The sequence below is a fragment of the Elaeis guineensis genome, chromosome 11 (assembly GCF_000442705.2).
Source record: "Elaeis guineensis isolate ETL-2024a chromosome 11, EG11, whole genome shotgun sequence".
NCBI classification, from domain to species: domain Eukaryota; kingdom Viridiplantae; phylum Streptophyta; class Magnoliopsida; order Arecales; family Arecaceae; genus Elaeis; species Elaeis guineensis.
Window position 1 is genome coordinate 12,465,540 of NC_026003.2, and position 17,287 is coordinate 12,482,826.

Sequence of the window (17,287 nt, forward strand, 5' to 3'; positions counted from 1 at the left end):
CCATTTGATTGCTATTGTATTTATCTGATTATCATTTATTTTTTTATAGCAAAATCAGTTGTGAGAGTGAGTTCTCTCTACCACAAACAATTAGTTTTCTTTCCTACTCTCCCCATTGGTGGTTAAACTTATAACTATTTGGATAGATGGATTCAAAGTCCAGAGACTTGCATCTAAGAACTTTGATTACTTAATATTTTTCATCAGAGTCCAGAGGATTCAGAGGTTTTCTATGGATCTTTCATTAGAGTCAGTATTTATTTTGCCAGATTTTTCATATTTCTGTGATTGAATAATTTTGGCGTTTTTTTATTTTTTATTTTTTAGTTGGATTATGCCATTTTTAGTATGATTTTTGTATCAGGTTTACTAACCAATCATGTTATTTTTCACATGTCACACAGTGTCAACCAGTGAGCCCTCCACTTTTTAAAAAAAAAATAAAATTGACCTTACCTACCGAGATGGCTCGACCAAATTAGTATCATATCGACTCATACTGATCAGAATCGATTGGAATGAGTGGCTTATTCTGTTCCTCTACTTTAAAAAAAAAAAATCTTACCAAAAAAAATAAAATGAGAATTGCTGTCCCAATTTAGATATGTTTCGTATCAGTCATACAAGTCTTGGTGGATCGATTGGTACCAATTGGCATTCTTGATACTATCTCTATTCTATGCTGTTTCTGTGTCATCATTGTTGGTGTGGCATTTGTGTCGGAATGGGATGGTACCAACTGTACATCCCCTTTCTGTGGCTCTCGATTCATGATTCTGATTTTCTATCTTTGCCCATCCCTGTTCATTTTTATTATTTATGAACATACGATTGTATATTCACAATTCCAATTTTTTTTTAAAGTAGGGCAGCAGCCAAGGCTGGTACCTCCTAGTTTATTGATTTCCTTCATGCCTCGTTTGGTTCGCGGGAATTTGATGGGGAAAGTGTGATTTTTGGGAAGGAGAAAAGAATGTCCTCTTCTTTGGTTGGATTTTCAAAAGGGAGAGATTGAAAAATAATTTTTTTATAAAAATATAATTTTTATATTTTATAAGAAAGAAAAACTCGTAGAAAGGATGGGTTTTTAAAATTTTTATGGAATGGAAAGTGGAGATTTTTTTTAAAAAAAATATTGTGCCTTCGAAATCTCCCTCCTTGTGGTTAAGGTAATTAATAAATATTATATTAATATTATATTAATATTAATATTAATATATTAATATTTATATTAGTATTAAATAATATTAATATATATATATATACACAAGTATTGTACTAATATAATAAATTATCATGTTTTAATTTTATATTATATTATATTAATATTTATTTATGTTAATATAAATATTATATTAATATTTATTTATGTTAATATAAATATTATATTTATATTTATATAAAATTTGAAAGTAAAAAGATATGATTTTATATCTATTAAATATATAATAAATATTTTATATAGTTTTTTAAAAAAATTAAATTTTGAACCAATATAAGTCATTCTAAAATAAATTATTTTCTCATGACCAATCAAATATATCATAATTTTTTTTCTAGATATCATTTTTTTTAAATTAATTTTTTAAAAATAACATCTTAAGGAAGAAATATTTTTCTTACGAGCCAAACCCAAGGATTCCATCTCCTTGGAGCAAATGCCACCCCATCTCTATTTTAAGGGATCTCTTGAGCTAGCAAGTCCATACCATTTGACTCCACAGAATTGTATAGAAGTGCCAATAATATTTTGTATGAAGATAAGTAACTGCTCCAATATCTCTCAGAATCCCTTGAAATTTGATCTAATCTAGGTAGGGATGGCAAAATTAATCCGACTCGATGGGTATACATCTTACCCGAACCCGGTCAAATCCAAAAAATAAGGTTTGACTGGGTTTGGGTTCGGATTTGGGTAAAACCCGAAAACTATAGTACGGATATAGATAGGGTATGGGTAGTGCTATTTTCTACCCGAACCTATGGATATGGGTAATACTCGAACTCATATCCGAATATATATATATATATATATATATATATATATATATATATATATATATATATATTATATATATATATATATTATATATATATATATATATATATATATATTCGGATATGTATATATATACATATACATATACATATATACATATCCGAATATATATACACACACACATATATACACACACACATATACACACACACATATATATGATCTCTCTCTCTTTCTCTCTCTCTCTCTCTTATATATAATTATATATATGTATGTATGTATATGTATGCATGCATATATGTATGCATGTATATATGTGTGTGTGTGTTAGAAGTGTGTATGTGCGTATGTATGTATGTATGTATATATATATAATTGGTAATTCTATTTTTGATTGATAATATGCATAAAATTATTTTACTTTTTTTTTGGTATAGAATGGATGGGTATGGGTTGGGTATGGGGCGGGTATAGATTGGGTATGGGGAAATGGGTTATCCACGGGTATCCCGAACCCGTTGGGTATGGGGATGGATATCTCTTTTCTTATCCGATTGGGTATCGGGTAGGGTTTGGGTATAGGGTCTTAAGTTCGAATTTGGGGATGGGTAGTATACTACCCGACCCAAACTCTACCCATTGCCATCCCTAAATCCAGGGACCAAGATCCAAGAATTTGGAAGTCACAAAAGTAATTGAAAGAAAGAAGAAGATATTAGAGTGATCATGATGCCATAATTTCCTGAGAACAGGGATGGGAAGAATTTGCTTGCTTTTGGAGAAAGCCTAGAATAGAAATTCTTTGTGTACCATAGGTGGTGTAGAAAATCTGACATGAAGCACACCACCTTATTTGATTAGTCCACGTAGCCACTGCTTCTTAATGCAAATTTAATGTCAGTAGATTGATTTTTTCATTTAAAAATTTTGTATGATGAAAATATCCTTCTTAAAAATCATGATATCCTTTCTTAAAAATTATGACACTCTTCAAAATTATGACACCCTTTGCATAAAAGGCTAAATTGAAATGGGATGTCATAATTTTTGTGACGCAGTCATAATTTTTAAGAAGGAATGTCATAATACTGTTTTCACAAATATTCATTATCTTTTTTCTTCTATGCAGTATTATGATATCTCTTCTTAAAAATTATGACATTCCTTCATAAAAATTATGACATCTTATTTCAGTTTAGTCTTTTATGCAGGAGTGTCATAATTTTTATGAAGGAGTGTTATAATTTTTAAGAAGAATATTTTCATCATATAAAATTTTTAAACGAAAAAACAACCTACTGGTATTAAATGTGCGTTGGAAAGCAGTGGCTATTTGGATCAATTGGATAAAATGATGTATTTCATGTCGAGTTTTCTACACCACCTGCGGTGTATAAAGAATTTCTCAAGCCTGAAAATATGTGCATGGCTTAGGTGGGGGGAGCAAGAAGGGCCAGGGAGATAGCCCCAACTAAATAGCGAGGGTTGGGCCGAGCCTAGTCAGGCTTAAAGCTGACCTGAAATTTTTACGTGAGCTCAATAACTTGGTTTCTTGGATCCCTAGTTGATCTTGTCATGAATGTTTTAAATGCCTTTGCATTTATAGTTCATATTGCCCATAACTCTTCCATGTGTCCATGTCTTCTGTCTTATATCTGAAAATGAAGAGACCGCATGGCCCTTTGCTGCTTATCATCTTCTTGTCAAAATTAGAAGTATGTAACCAATCCATATCGTTTCTGCATTAAAGATATGTCGGGGTGAATACCTGTTTAAACAGAAGACGTAAGTGATGGCTTGCCTCCTGGTTACTCTAGATGGTTCTTGTTGTTTCTAGCAATTTGTGTATGCTATTGACTAGTTTCCATTTTAAACTCTAGTGTGTCAAAGACAAACATGAGCAATCCCCTAGATGGCGTATAATTTTGAAATTAGTGGTATTGTGGGTTGGGTGGATCATTTTTCTTATAAACAAGGGTCTTGAGAATGTAACAGTCTAAATATCGTAACGTGTTGGAACAGGGCTTAAGAAATTCCAGATGTGATTTAAAAAATTAAATAAAACCAATAAAATTTTATGATAAAAAATTACAAATGACTTACAAAATAATAAGAAATAAAAAATAATTAATTTGAAAGCATATTCGACATTATCCTAAGATGTATTTTATCTCTGGTGTAAAAAAATCTGGAAAACCACCTTGAGATACGAACGGAATCATCTGCCTATGAGCATAACATGGAGAGGTTGATAGAGATTCTTTTAGCACCCAGAAAAATAATTATAGAGAAAAAAAATTGAAGAGAAAAGTAGAGAGGGAGAGGCTTAGATGTGATATATATAAGATCAAGTTACAAGAAGATCCTTTTATAGCCTCCAACATGACTGTTTATGATTGTTTGGGTTTTTATTAATTTATTAAGACTTTTAATGAGAAGTTCAATGATAAGAAACAAGATCAACTGCATATAACCATTTGGGTTTTTATTGACCCATTAAGTCTAGAAGCCCAACTGTTAAAAATTGAAATTAAAAGCACGATAATGAAGAGATTAATGCCATCATAAATATTTAAAGGGTAAAATTAAAAGATAAGGTTAAAATATTTGGATAAAAATTTTAGAAAAATTTTAAATTTTTATTTTTGGATTTCTTCCAATATAATGCTACTGGAAAGAAATTTTCTTTACGTGTTTCTCTGCTGCAGGAAGGCATATTAGAAAGATAAGGCATTTTATCACAAGCAAATTTTATGTTTTTTCTTGTAGAAAATTGTTGAATTAAGCACCTAGTTGTAAATGAATGCTGAAATTTAATTTCTTGTTGAAATTATTAATTGTGAAATAGAGTTTAGAAAATTTCTGGGTGTTCTTTGTAGTATACATTTATCAAAATTATCCTGATGGTATTGTGCTTATTTCATTATTCCGTTGGTTGATACTTTCATCTTTTAATGAGTTCACCATTGTCATTCCCCATTTTTGCATCCATGCAATGCGGGCTTCTACAAAATCCGAACTTCTATGACTACGAATTATCTAAATCAGGTATTCTATGATTGGCCAAAATCTATTGTAATGCTAGTGAATTTTATGCGCTATTCCATAACGTTACAACGTTAAACTCATTTATTTATTCAGTGATTTTGTATTGGGCGAGCAGCATGACTTCTTTATGTGTTGTGATGAGTTGTCAAAATTGATGGATCAGAAATACTTTTGTGGTAGACAATTAAAAATATAAGACTTGAAGAGTTGGTGCTGGTTAGATATCAACTGAAAAATTATAAAAAATCTATTGTCAAAGACAAGGAATTATTGTTGGAGAGAGCTTTCGATCATCTTGTTGTTCTTAAGAATCTTGAATCCTTATCATTATCTAACTAATTTAGGTATGAAGCATTCATTACATTCTACTTATTGTAATGTAGTCTCTGATTTGAATTAGATGTTCACTTGTCCCGTGAAGTCTATACGATCTGTAGATTATCACAAACTCCAATAAATGATCATTATATGGTTAGTAAGTTCAAGTGTCATGTCAATAAATCAGGATCTATTTTAATGGAATTTTTTTTAAATAATATTTTTTTAATATTTATTTCTTGAAATATCCCGAACCTAAACTTATTTTTCGATTTACCGTCGGTTTGTGCCACATGTAAAATCTAGGTTTAACCTATGATTTCACCATCAGGTTGGCTGAAATCATGGGTTTGAACCCACAGTTTCAAATCTAATTAGGCCAAAATCATGAGGTTGAACATATGATTTTGACCGGCTGAGTTGGCAGTCAAAATCGTGAGTTCAACCCACAACTTCACTGAAAGCGTGGGTTGAACCCACGCTTTCAATATTGTTAAATTCCCATGACCCGACCCTTCTCCCTACTTATCTATTTGAGAATCCCTTATATCCCAACTCCAAACCTTCATCCCCATCCTAAAATCGACTGATCTATCCAAGAATCCCTATATGCCAATGCTAAACCCTTATTCCCATCCTAAAATCGATCTAATGACTTCAAAAAAAGATAGATGTATGTCAAAAAAAAAAAGGCTCAAGTAGAAAAAGAAAAATAACCTTCACATAGGTACGGAGAAGATTTATTTTTAAATAATGAGTATAGCAAAATTTTAGATCTAATTTTTCTTAAAAAAAGTTGTAGGAAAAAGAATAGTAGGTTTAAATTTTTTAATGATTTTCGAATGAGATTTTTATTTAAATGATAAGTTGGCTATCTATGATTATGCTGAACAAGCCAACTTTAGTCTAGTTCAATATTTTTATAGTAATTTTAGTTTTGATAGTTTAGCTTATTCTATTTCATCGTATGTGAAAGAAAAATCATCGAGTTTGACTGTAATGTTCTTGATTAAATTTTGGATATTCCATCAGATGGTGATAAATATTTCAATGGCACTTGTTGAAGACATCGAAGTTTAGATTATCATATCTATATTAGAATTATTTTTGAGGATGATAATTTAGGTCGAATCGCTAAACCTAATGTACATCTATTATCATTTGAAAATAGACTAATTCATCGTATTTTTATATTTAATTTTTTATCTAGAGGAGGTCACAGAAATAATATATCACACCTAAAATTTATCGTCCTAAAATAATTCTTTCGAGAGATAGGATTAATTTGTCATATTTAATGATACATTATATGAATGAATGTCTTCAAAGTCCTAAAACCTATTTGTGCCATGGAGCTATTATGACTACTATCTTCGAGGTCTTTGATTTCCTATCACTGATGCGATGAAGTTATTAAGCTCAGACCATTGACATCTACAATCATACATCTATGAGGTATATAGGATATATATTTACTAATAGGGTATGGAGGCGTATGCCAAAGGTACATGAAGAAGAAAGTGATAGTGAAGGTGAAAATCAGTTTGTTGACAAAGGCTAGCCTAGATATCCTACTCAGCGTACACAGCCTACGTTGTTTGATCAGTAGTCTTTTGATTTATATACATTATCTGCTCGGATAGATGTATTAGAGATATCTCTCATAGCACGGATTGACGCACAGGTTAACATATTAAGGCATGACTGGATGAGAGATTTACATGATTTGATTAATTCGTACGATAGTTTTATCGTTAGTTCCTCCGCCACCATACAATCTGTAGTAGATGATTAGGCTTCGGCTTCTGGTTGCAGTAGATGAGGCTCCACCAATGATGCATTATTTTTTTATTTATTTTTAGAGTAATGTAATTTGATTTATTATAACCATATTTTTCTTTTGTTCGTGCTCAGCTAGTTGTCAAATTAAATCATGCGTTTTGACAACATTTATATTGAACTTGAGATTTCTTATGAACTATCATGTTCAATTAACACCACTATTCTATGCACTTATACATTATTTTATGATGCTCCATCTATACATTATTCTCATGCACTTGTATAGGATAGCCATATGGGATCATACTATCTCAATTGCACCCATTGGCAAATAAATTTATGTACTGGCGATCAACAGATAGCTCCTTTAGCTTAAATAATATCATTTCTATATCAGATGTTAGTTTCTCATTATCATATGATGTGAATTTATTCTTAACCATCATATCAATAGATGACGACTTACCGACCTTTTTTTCTAGTCATAGACCTTTGCATTTGTGCGCTCCATATTTCTAGTTGTATTCTCTACGATGGCTGATCATGGTATTAAAAACTCGATCTCCTTTGACATAGAAGGTGCGAGCTGTGTATTGATAGGTTAAGATGAAGACTTGAACAATGCAATCGGCACTCTTGCATGTGCATGATCCAGCTCAAACTAGAAATGTTGCTTTGTATAATGATTGTTTGCAATGACTTTTTTGAGCTGATCCTCAGTGACTGGTTGGTAGTGTATTTTGATGTGGATTGCAACCTTGATAAAAGAAGCAACATACATAAAGTTTTCTTAGTTTTTCTTTCAACAAATACAAATATTGAGACTCCACAAAAGAATTGTTAAAGACCTACATTAGGAAAATAAAAATAAAAACTTGACAACCATCAATCCAAGCATATGAGTTGGCGTTCAATTGTCCATGACTTGCAGCCTTAAAGATGCTATGCAACTTTCAATCACTATGATTATCAAGCTAAAGATGACTCTTAAATCACTTTTGTGCAAGTTTCTAGCAGAGATAGAGCTGTTTGTAGCAGAGATATGAATGCTTAGTAACCCAACAACCAAAAAAAAATTAAAAAATTAAAAAAATTAAAACCCTAATCGACCACCATAGAATGACGGTCAATCAATCCCGATGGTCGACCGCACCATTGACTGGGCTCGATTGTTGGGCTTAGTCTAAGGTTGAGGCGGTTGACCGCCTCATCCATATCATGCCACAGTGGTCAATTGGTCCACTAAGGCAGTCGATCGCCTCAGACTGAGATGGGTGATCGAGCCCGATTTATCCAATTGTCGACAGTCTTTCTATTCCACTCTTGGTGGTCGATCAGTCCACTAAGCCGGTCGACCGCTTGAGATCGAGTTGGGCAGTCAAGCCCGATCAATTCGATCGATTAACCATGACATGGTGTTGATCGACCGTGATTTTTTTTTTTAATGTTGGATTTTCAATCTGCATCCTTTAATCTACATCTCCTTTTCTCAATACATGCCCCTACCGACTTGATTGAGACTATTCTTACACATTTGATGATTTTTATGAATTCATTTGAAATTTGATCATTTGCTATGAATTTCTTATGCATGCATGTTAAAAATATTGGATCAAGCTAGAAAAATTGAGATCAACGGTCGATTGGTTACCTTGATATAGTCGATGGCATAAAATCGAGACCAATGGCCAAGTCCGGTTGATACGGGCAGTCGACCGGCCCTTAAGGGAAAAGAAAAATGTGGCAGGGTTCCAGTAGAGTGAAAGAGAGCAAGACAAAGGTTCATTATGATAAATTTTATGGTACACCATATCGGACGATGCCGGAGCATATTAGGCATACCGTACCATACAAGTAGCAAAACAACATGCACTATAAGGAGTATACTGAGTATCAATATGCTGAACAGAAATTCATGCCATACACATTGACATCAAATTAGGATGGTACCAGTATAGGGTCCAAAATTGAGAGTAAGAAAAAAATCTAGTGCATTTAGAAATCCCATTAACCAGCAACAATCTTTAGCATTACAGATTATGATAACCATCAAGAAGTTGCAAAGCCAATTAATGCTATTCAAGATGCATCCTCCAACTTTACCCTTGGGAGGATCATGACAACAAAGTGGCTTAGGACCTAGAACTAAGCAGTAGTCAGTCTTCCTGATCTCTTTAGGTCTCACCTTGTTACATTCCTTGAGTAGCAGTGGCAAGAGATTGTATTTTAACCGTTGGTTTAATTATTAGACTATATAAGATTTTCTCGTTACAGTTTATTCATGCCTTATGCTGATTTTTGGTATCAGATATATATTTACAGAGTTACAAGGTTATCTAGGACTTATATAGTTATCTGTTGTTTACTTCTCATAGTCTATATACTGTATCCATGCTTTTGATCATGTGGCATACAAAATATTGTGCTTGTGGAAATATGGATTATTTGTTTCTTTTATCCCCAAGGGTGCATGTTTTATGTGCTCTATTTTTGATATACCCTGTTATGGGCAAAGAGAAATTCGGCTGAGTTAGCAAAATTGAGTCAGTAAAGAATGAATATTAGATCTTTTTCAACACCTAAATATTATATGACAAGTAACAAAATAACGACCAACACATCATCAATTTAGAAAAAACTGTACAACTTTATTTATAGAAAAAATAAATCCATGTAACTCCCTCACTCTGATGGTACATGTTGTCTGCCGCATATCTAAAATGTGTAACAGCCTCCTCAACGGACTGAAACTGGCTTATATTGTCATGCATGTACGCAGCCGATGACATATATGGTTTAAATGTATAAATCTTTGAAATTGGGAATAAAGAGGCAGTATGTCATTGGCTACCTTGTCTGTGCAAAGCAGGAGGAGATGCTACCGGCGATGATAGATGTGGAAAAGGTGAAGGAGTGTCCTTTGATATGCCGCACCATGACCATAAACATTCATGAAGATACGACTATGCTTATCAAGGACATGAAAAACTAAAGTGCATATTGGATGTGGACACTGAGTTTGGATGAGCAAGATTATGAATCTGAACCAAACTGTCACTCTGACATAGACAAGTACATAATGAGCATTACAAACAATAATAATAAACATGAAGAACATCAAAAAAATAAAATTAAAATCTTACCAGATAGTTAAACATTGCACCACTAAGATAAATGAATCGACAAGTGATGCGATAGTACCACTCTATGTAGGGGTCATAATAGTCCATAGTATCATCAATCGATGGACCATCCATAACATGATCTCTCTGATTCTTTTAAAGCACAACGAAATGAGTGAGTGATACTCTAGTCACGATTCACTCATCTTCTAAGGTCGATATGATACAGTTTGGAATCTATGTCACAATCAAATGTAATAGTCTATCGATCTCAAACTGGTGCATCAATCTATCCACATAGTGTCACTTTATGATATGAAAACATATAAGTGGCATCTGGCTCTGCCATATATCACGTCCCTTGAAGCAATATTCTGATAACTCTATAAGGATCTCAAGAGTATACTGTTAGATGAGTGCCCTAGAAATTAATTATTCGCTGACATATTTTGTAATTTCAAATTTAATTTTATACTTATAATATTTTTATATTAATAAATTTTTTTTTAATCATGTTTATGTGTCTATGATTTATTCTAAAAATTAACAAAGATGATTATTGTATATTCTCAAGGTGTTGAGAATTTGAGACATACATTAATTAGTGATTAATTTTTAAATATTTTCGATCAAAGAATCATGACAAAAGACATGATCAATTCATTTAAGATCGATGCACTATTTATCTCTCTTATGGATAGAGTCTCGGTCTGTAGTGTAGGGATACTGGGATGAGAGTGTAGATAGCTGTTAGAGAATAACTTGCACTGAACATGACTAACACGAGAAATCACTTAGATGTCTACTCACTCGTTAGTGGTTATCTCGAGTGTAGTGGTGTGAGTGGTCCTTTGACTTGCAGTGTCATCGACTATTCATAGCGAGACTATTGAGTTTGATTGTACATTTCTTTGGTCCCTAGCATTCAATCTTTGCTATATATGTTCACTACAGTAAATTCAGTTTGCTATTAGGAGTAGGATGCACCTAAAAAGAATCTATCAACCTTTATCGAAAAGAAGAAGTTCTATGCGATTTGCGAGACTGAGTTTAGAAAGTCTTCGACCAAAGCAAGTGTGAATACTCCAAAGGAGTTTCCATGGATTCACAAGTAAACTCGAGTCAAGCCAATCTAGCATATGACTAACGATAAGGTCAGACGAGTTCTCTATAACCTTCATCAAATCAAACTCACGATAGAAGAACTGAATCATATGATAACTGTATCTAGAATTCACACTTTCATTCTACTGAGTTGTCACTACATATCGCTAGGTATCACTGATGGATTATGGGACTCATCAGACATCATCTTGATGATCGATGAACCTCAAGGTGGAGCTGAAATTGTTTCAATCCATCGAAAAGAGTTTGATGATATTATGATGGAGATTATAATATATCTCACTATCAGATAGAATGAAACCTATGGGGTCATACATTAAGGGATTTAATCTTGAATTAACTATTGGGCTTATGAAGTTCTAATTGGATTAGAATTTAGTGAATCTTATTGGGTTTAAGAGAACCATGCTAGCACATAGTTACACCTAATTCTTCTCTGAACTTCGATTCTTTATTAGATAAGATTGGATCAAGTCTATAGCCTGGAACCTAATTTAAATTCATTTTGATTTGGATTTAGCTGGATATCTATTTGAGGGTCCAAAAAGATTGGATCAAGTCAATGAATTGGTAAACTAATCTCCTTATTTTTTTCTTATTTTTTTTCTTTTGTGATGAAAATGAATTGAAAAGAAGAGTTGGCACCCCTACTACTTGCCTTAAATATCACGTGGCACCCTCTCATCTTGCCTTATAAGATGAGGGCCACATACACTTGACTTTTGAGGTAAGGATTTCTAATTAGGTTTGATTTTTTTAGAAAAAAATAAAATTAAAAAATAAAAAATCTTATGAGATAAGATCTAACCTTTTTAGCCTAATTAGATAACGATTTAGAATCAAGAAAGATCTATTTAAGGAGATGGTCTCCTAGAGTTTAAAAAATTAAATTTTGAGAATTCAAAACACCTTCTCTTCTCCTTCTCCATGCCATCTCTCCTTCTTCCTCTCTTTCCCATGCCAAGGGCTGGGTGTCCCATTCTTCCACACATCCAAATTGTTCGATGGTTTTTTCTACATCAAGCAAAAGAGAGAAAGGCCGCAGTTCAAGTGTTGACAACACAGTCAGAGATCAAGTGTGATCAAAGGTTCAAAAGGCTGAGATTCTACTTGAAGAAGAAGGATCTATCATGAGAAAAAAAATTCAAGGTTGATCTCGATCATACCTTAAAGGTCGGATACGTGTACGACTCAAGAACCCTTAGATCTAAGATCATCTGTTGCGATATATTTCAACCTGTGCAAGGTATTGAGATCCGATCTCAATTTTATTTTAATTTTTAGATTATATGCATGTCTTAGATCTAAGATTTAGATAGATATAGATTAGATCTATTGCATGTGGGGTTAAAAGGTTTAACCTAGATCGTTTCCTCTATCACTTCAAAAAGATTTTGAAATCTATGCATACAACCCTATCTGATTTTTTCAATAGTGGTATCAGAGCCAAATTTTAAGACATGTATAATCTGATTTTTAATCTTAGATCTAAAAGTTTAGATGATTTAAAATTGATCTTGTGCTGGTATAAGATTGTCCTAGTATAGGGTTTATCTCTATATTGAAAAGGTTGTCCTAATACAAGATTGATTGATTTTGAAACTATTTTTAAAATATTTAAATTAATCTTTTAAATCTAAAAATTGATGTATATGATGTTTTATTCATGTTAGATCTAAAATTAGAATAATTAAAAATTTACATCAGACTGGTATAAGATTGTCTTGGTATAGGATTTACCTTCTATATTGAAAATGTTTCCTATTTGATACGAATCAATTTTTTAAAAATTATTTTAAAAATATTTTAATTATTATATTAGATCTAATTTTTCATGTATTTGATATGTGTAATTCTTATTTTAGATCTAAAATTTGATATATATGTGATATACATTTAAAGTTTAGATCTAAAACTTGATATATATATATATATAAATTAGGTTTAGATCTAAAACTATTTCAAGATCATAAGCCACTAATGATGTAATGAAACATAATCTAAAAAATATTTTTAAAATCTAAAAATTATGATATTGCATATGGATATGGGTTGAACAAATTAGATCTTGTGATCAAACTACAATTAAGATCAATTGATTAGATCAGGCTAGAACCTGTTGTCGATTTTGAACAGTTGATTGAACCTAATCAATGGTTGATTAGGTTGGATCAAAGGAGTTAAAATTGAGTTTAGTTGTAGTTGGTTGTATTGATTTATATTTTGATGTGAATTGATTGATTCAAGATCAAATTTGGCTCAGTAGTTCGGATCCATTTCAATAAGTTAACTTGATTGATTCTAATCGATCAATTTAGTGTCTAAGACAAGTATCTAGATGATAGTTATTTAATTGATTTCATTATCTGATCTGACTAATTCGTTGGTGTCTAAGAAAAGCAACAGAGGGACCCCTTCATCTTAACTTATCTGATCATTTTGGAAGATTCAGTTTCATGTTAGATTACTTGTTGACTCATGTTCACTAATGCAACTAGGTAGGTCAGATATATGGATGTGCTGACCTGAATTAATCAATCGGATGTCATATCTACTGATCTAGAAGAGACTTAAATCAAAATTTTCTCACTAAATATTAAGTTTAGAGGTCTTCCATTATTGTAGAGATGCAGGTGCCTTCTTGCTTTGATCATTCTTGACTGGTTACAGTGGTTCGGTTGCATCAAAAAGGTACAATCATTCTATTGATATTTGATTCCGCAGGATAGAGATGGGGTTGGTCCCAATAACTATTAGATGAGGATATCAATGATGACTTTGCATCTGCTGGTGAATAATGGGTCTGACTTAACTAAAAAATATACCAATAACTGTTAGGTGAGGCCATAAGACTTAGAGATCAAACCTACTGCATCTTGTTTAGTAAAGAATGGACAAGATGTTATCCACTCATTGGTCTATGCTCACCAATAACTATTAGGTAAGTGTGCATGGATCAATAGAACCGCAGTACCCATTAGAAATTGATCGTGTATAGATTTTTATTTTCTCTATCCGAAGAGTGTGGGAGATTCGAAGAAATAGTGAGAGCTTTTATTTATTTTTAAAATTTTTAAATCAAATATTTAATAAGTATAAATATCTAACTAAAATTATTCTCTCAGTAGATAATCATGTCGAGTTTCAACCTTTAGCTCGTATCCTTGACACAAATAGGTTGATCGAAATGAACTACAAAGATTGACTTCGAAATTTGAAAATCATTCTCAGTTTTGAGAAACTAACCATATCCTAGATCAGAATGCACTTGTGTTACTAGCTCATCCATCTTTGATCAATGCGCCGCATTTGAAAAGTGGATGGATGCGGATAATAAGGTAAAGTGTTACATTCTAGCATCCATGTCCAATGATCTTTACGACAGTATGAAGACATGAGGACTGCCAAGGAGATGCTAACTCATCTGCAAGAGTTGTACGGTGAGCAGAGTCGCACATCTCACTTTAGATCTCTCAAAGACTATTCAGTGTAAAAATGCATGATAGACAGTCCATCAATGATTATTGTTTGATAATGATCAAGGATATCGGAGAGCTTCAGAAGCTCGGGATAACATGGATAAGGAATTGTAGGTAGATTTGATCCTCTAGTCTCTTTCTAATTCATATAGACAGTTTATTATGAACTACTATATGAATAAGATTGATAGCACTTTATCCGAATTGCTGAATATGTAGGTGACAGTTGAAGGCACCTTGAAAAGTTTAAAGAGTACGGTTTTGATTGTGGAGCAGACTTCCTCTAAGAGAAAATCTTCTTTTAAGAAAAAGAAGCTTGCAAAGAAGCAAAGAAATGAGGCCAAGCTCAAGGAGCAGATTTTGAAGAAGGCTAACGATAAGAAAAACTATTTCCATTGCAATATCGAAGGCTATTGGAGAAGAAATTATCTGGCTTACCTGGCGACTGTGAAGAACAGAAAGAAGGATGGCCTTCTGAAGGTACATTTGACTTACTCATAATTGAAACTAATCTAACATTTTCTCGTCTTCTAGTTGGGTTCTAGATTTTGATTCAAGTGCTTATTTGTGTATTTCTATGCAAGATCTTGAAGAAGTTAGAGGGCTGAGGGAAGGCGAGATTACTCTCTGAGTTGGTAATGGAGCAAGAGTTGCTGTAGCCGTCGGGACTTAATCTCTATGATTATCATAGGGATTAGTTTAATTTTGAAAGCTGCTATTACGTACCTGTAGTCAGTAAAATTTAATTTTCATATCTGTCTGCATAGGATAACTATAATTTTTATTTCAATAAAGATATATGTGAATTTATTTTAAAATAAAGTTGTTGCATGTGCTTTCTTGATTGATGATCTTTATCATTTGCATATGGATATGAGTGTTAACATTAATGAGCAAACTATGAATGCCGTATATCTAAGAGACTTAGAGATAGAATTAGCCAAAAGTATCTATGGCATCTTAGGCTAGGCCATATAGGAGAAGACAGACTCAACAAACTGAAGAAGGATGGTCTTCTTGAGCCATTAACTTTCGAGTCTTATCCGATTTGTGAGTCCCGTCTTAAAAAAAATGGCTAAACTGTACTTTGTGGGATTAGGAGAAAGAAGCACTGAGATATTAGCCTGGTACATATTGATGTGTGTAGTCCATTCGATGTACAAGTCAGAGGTGACTATGTCTATTTCATTACTTTTATCGATGATTATTCATAGTATGGTTCTGTATATTTGATGTATCGAAAGTCTGAAGTCTTTAAAAAGTTTATTGAGTTCAGACATGAATAGAAAAATAGATCAAAAAATCTATAAAGGTTCTTCAATCAGATTGAATTGGAAAATATCTTAGTAGAAAATTTTGGACCTATCTCAAAGATAATGGCATAGTCTCACAGTGGACACCTCCAGAAATACCTCAGCTCAATGAGGTATTCGAAAGGAGAATTAGACCCTATTAGATATGGTCCTATCTATGATGAGCTTCACAGTTTTTTCTGTATTTCTCTGGAGACATGCATTACTTTCTACAATTCATCTTTTGAATCAAATTTTCTCTAAATCCGTTCCTACCACTCCATATGAGTTATGGCATGGTAAGAAGCCAGCTCTTGATTATCTTAAAATTTAGAGATGTCCGACCTATGTCAAGCAACAGCACTTGGATAAGTTAGAGGCTAGATCTTTTAGGGCTCTTTTATTGGATATCCTAAAAAAATTATGGGATACTACTTCTATCTTTCTGAGGATCACAATGTGATTGTGAGTTGTTATGCCATCTTTTTAGAAAAATAGTTCATCTAAGATGGAGGTAATGGAGGAAGATTGAGCTCGAAGAGGTCTCTGAAGAGCATCGAGTCCAAGAACCTGAACCCAGTAGTGAGCCAGTAGATATGATACCTCCTCTACCTCGTAGATCAAATAGGATCTTCCATTCTCCTAAAAGTACTTGGGTATCTTATAGAAAATCTAGAGAAAGTATTCCTTATGGCAGATAGGGATATTAGGAATGATCCCAAGACCTACGGTGAGGCAATGTTAGATATTGACTCCAAGAAATGGATGGAAGTGATGAAGTCAGAAATTAACTCCATACATTCCACCAGATTTGGTTCTTAGTAGATCCACTTAAAGATATTGTATCTATTGGTGTAAATAGATTTATAAAAGAAAAATTAGATCGGATGGTAGGATAGAGACCTATAAGGAAGGCTAGTTGTGAAAGGTTACAATCAATGCGAAGGTATTGACTATAATTAAATTTTTTCATCCATAGCATGTTGAAATCCATCCATACTCTACTTTGATAGAAGTTTTTTATGATTATAAATTTGACAGATGGATGTGAAAACTGTCTTCCTAAATGGATACTTGAGGAAGATATCTATATAAAGTAGCCTTTAGATTTTACATCTAGTG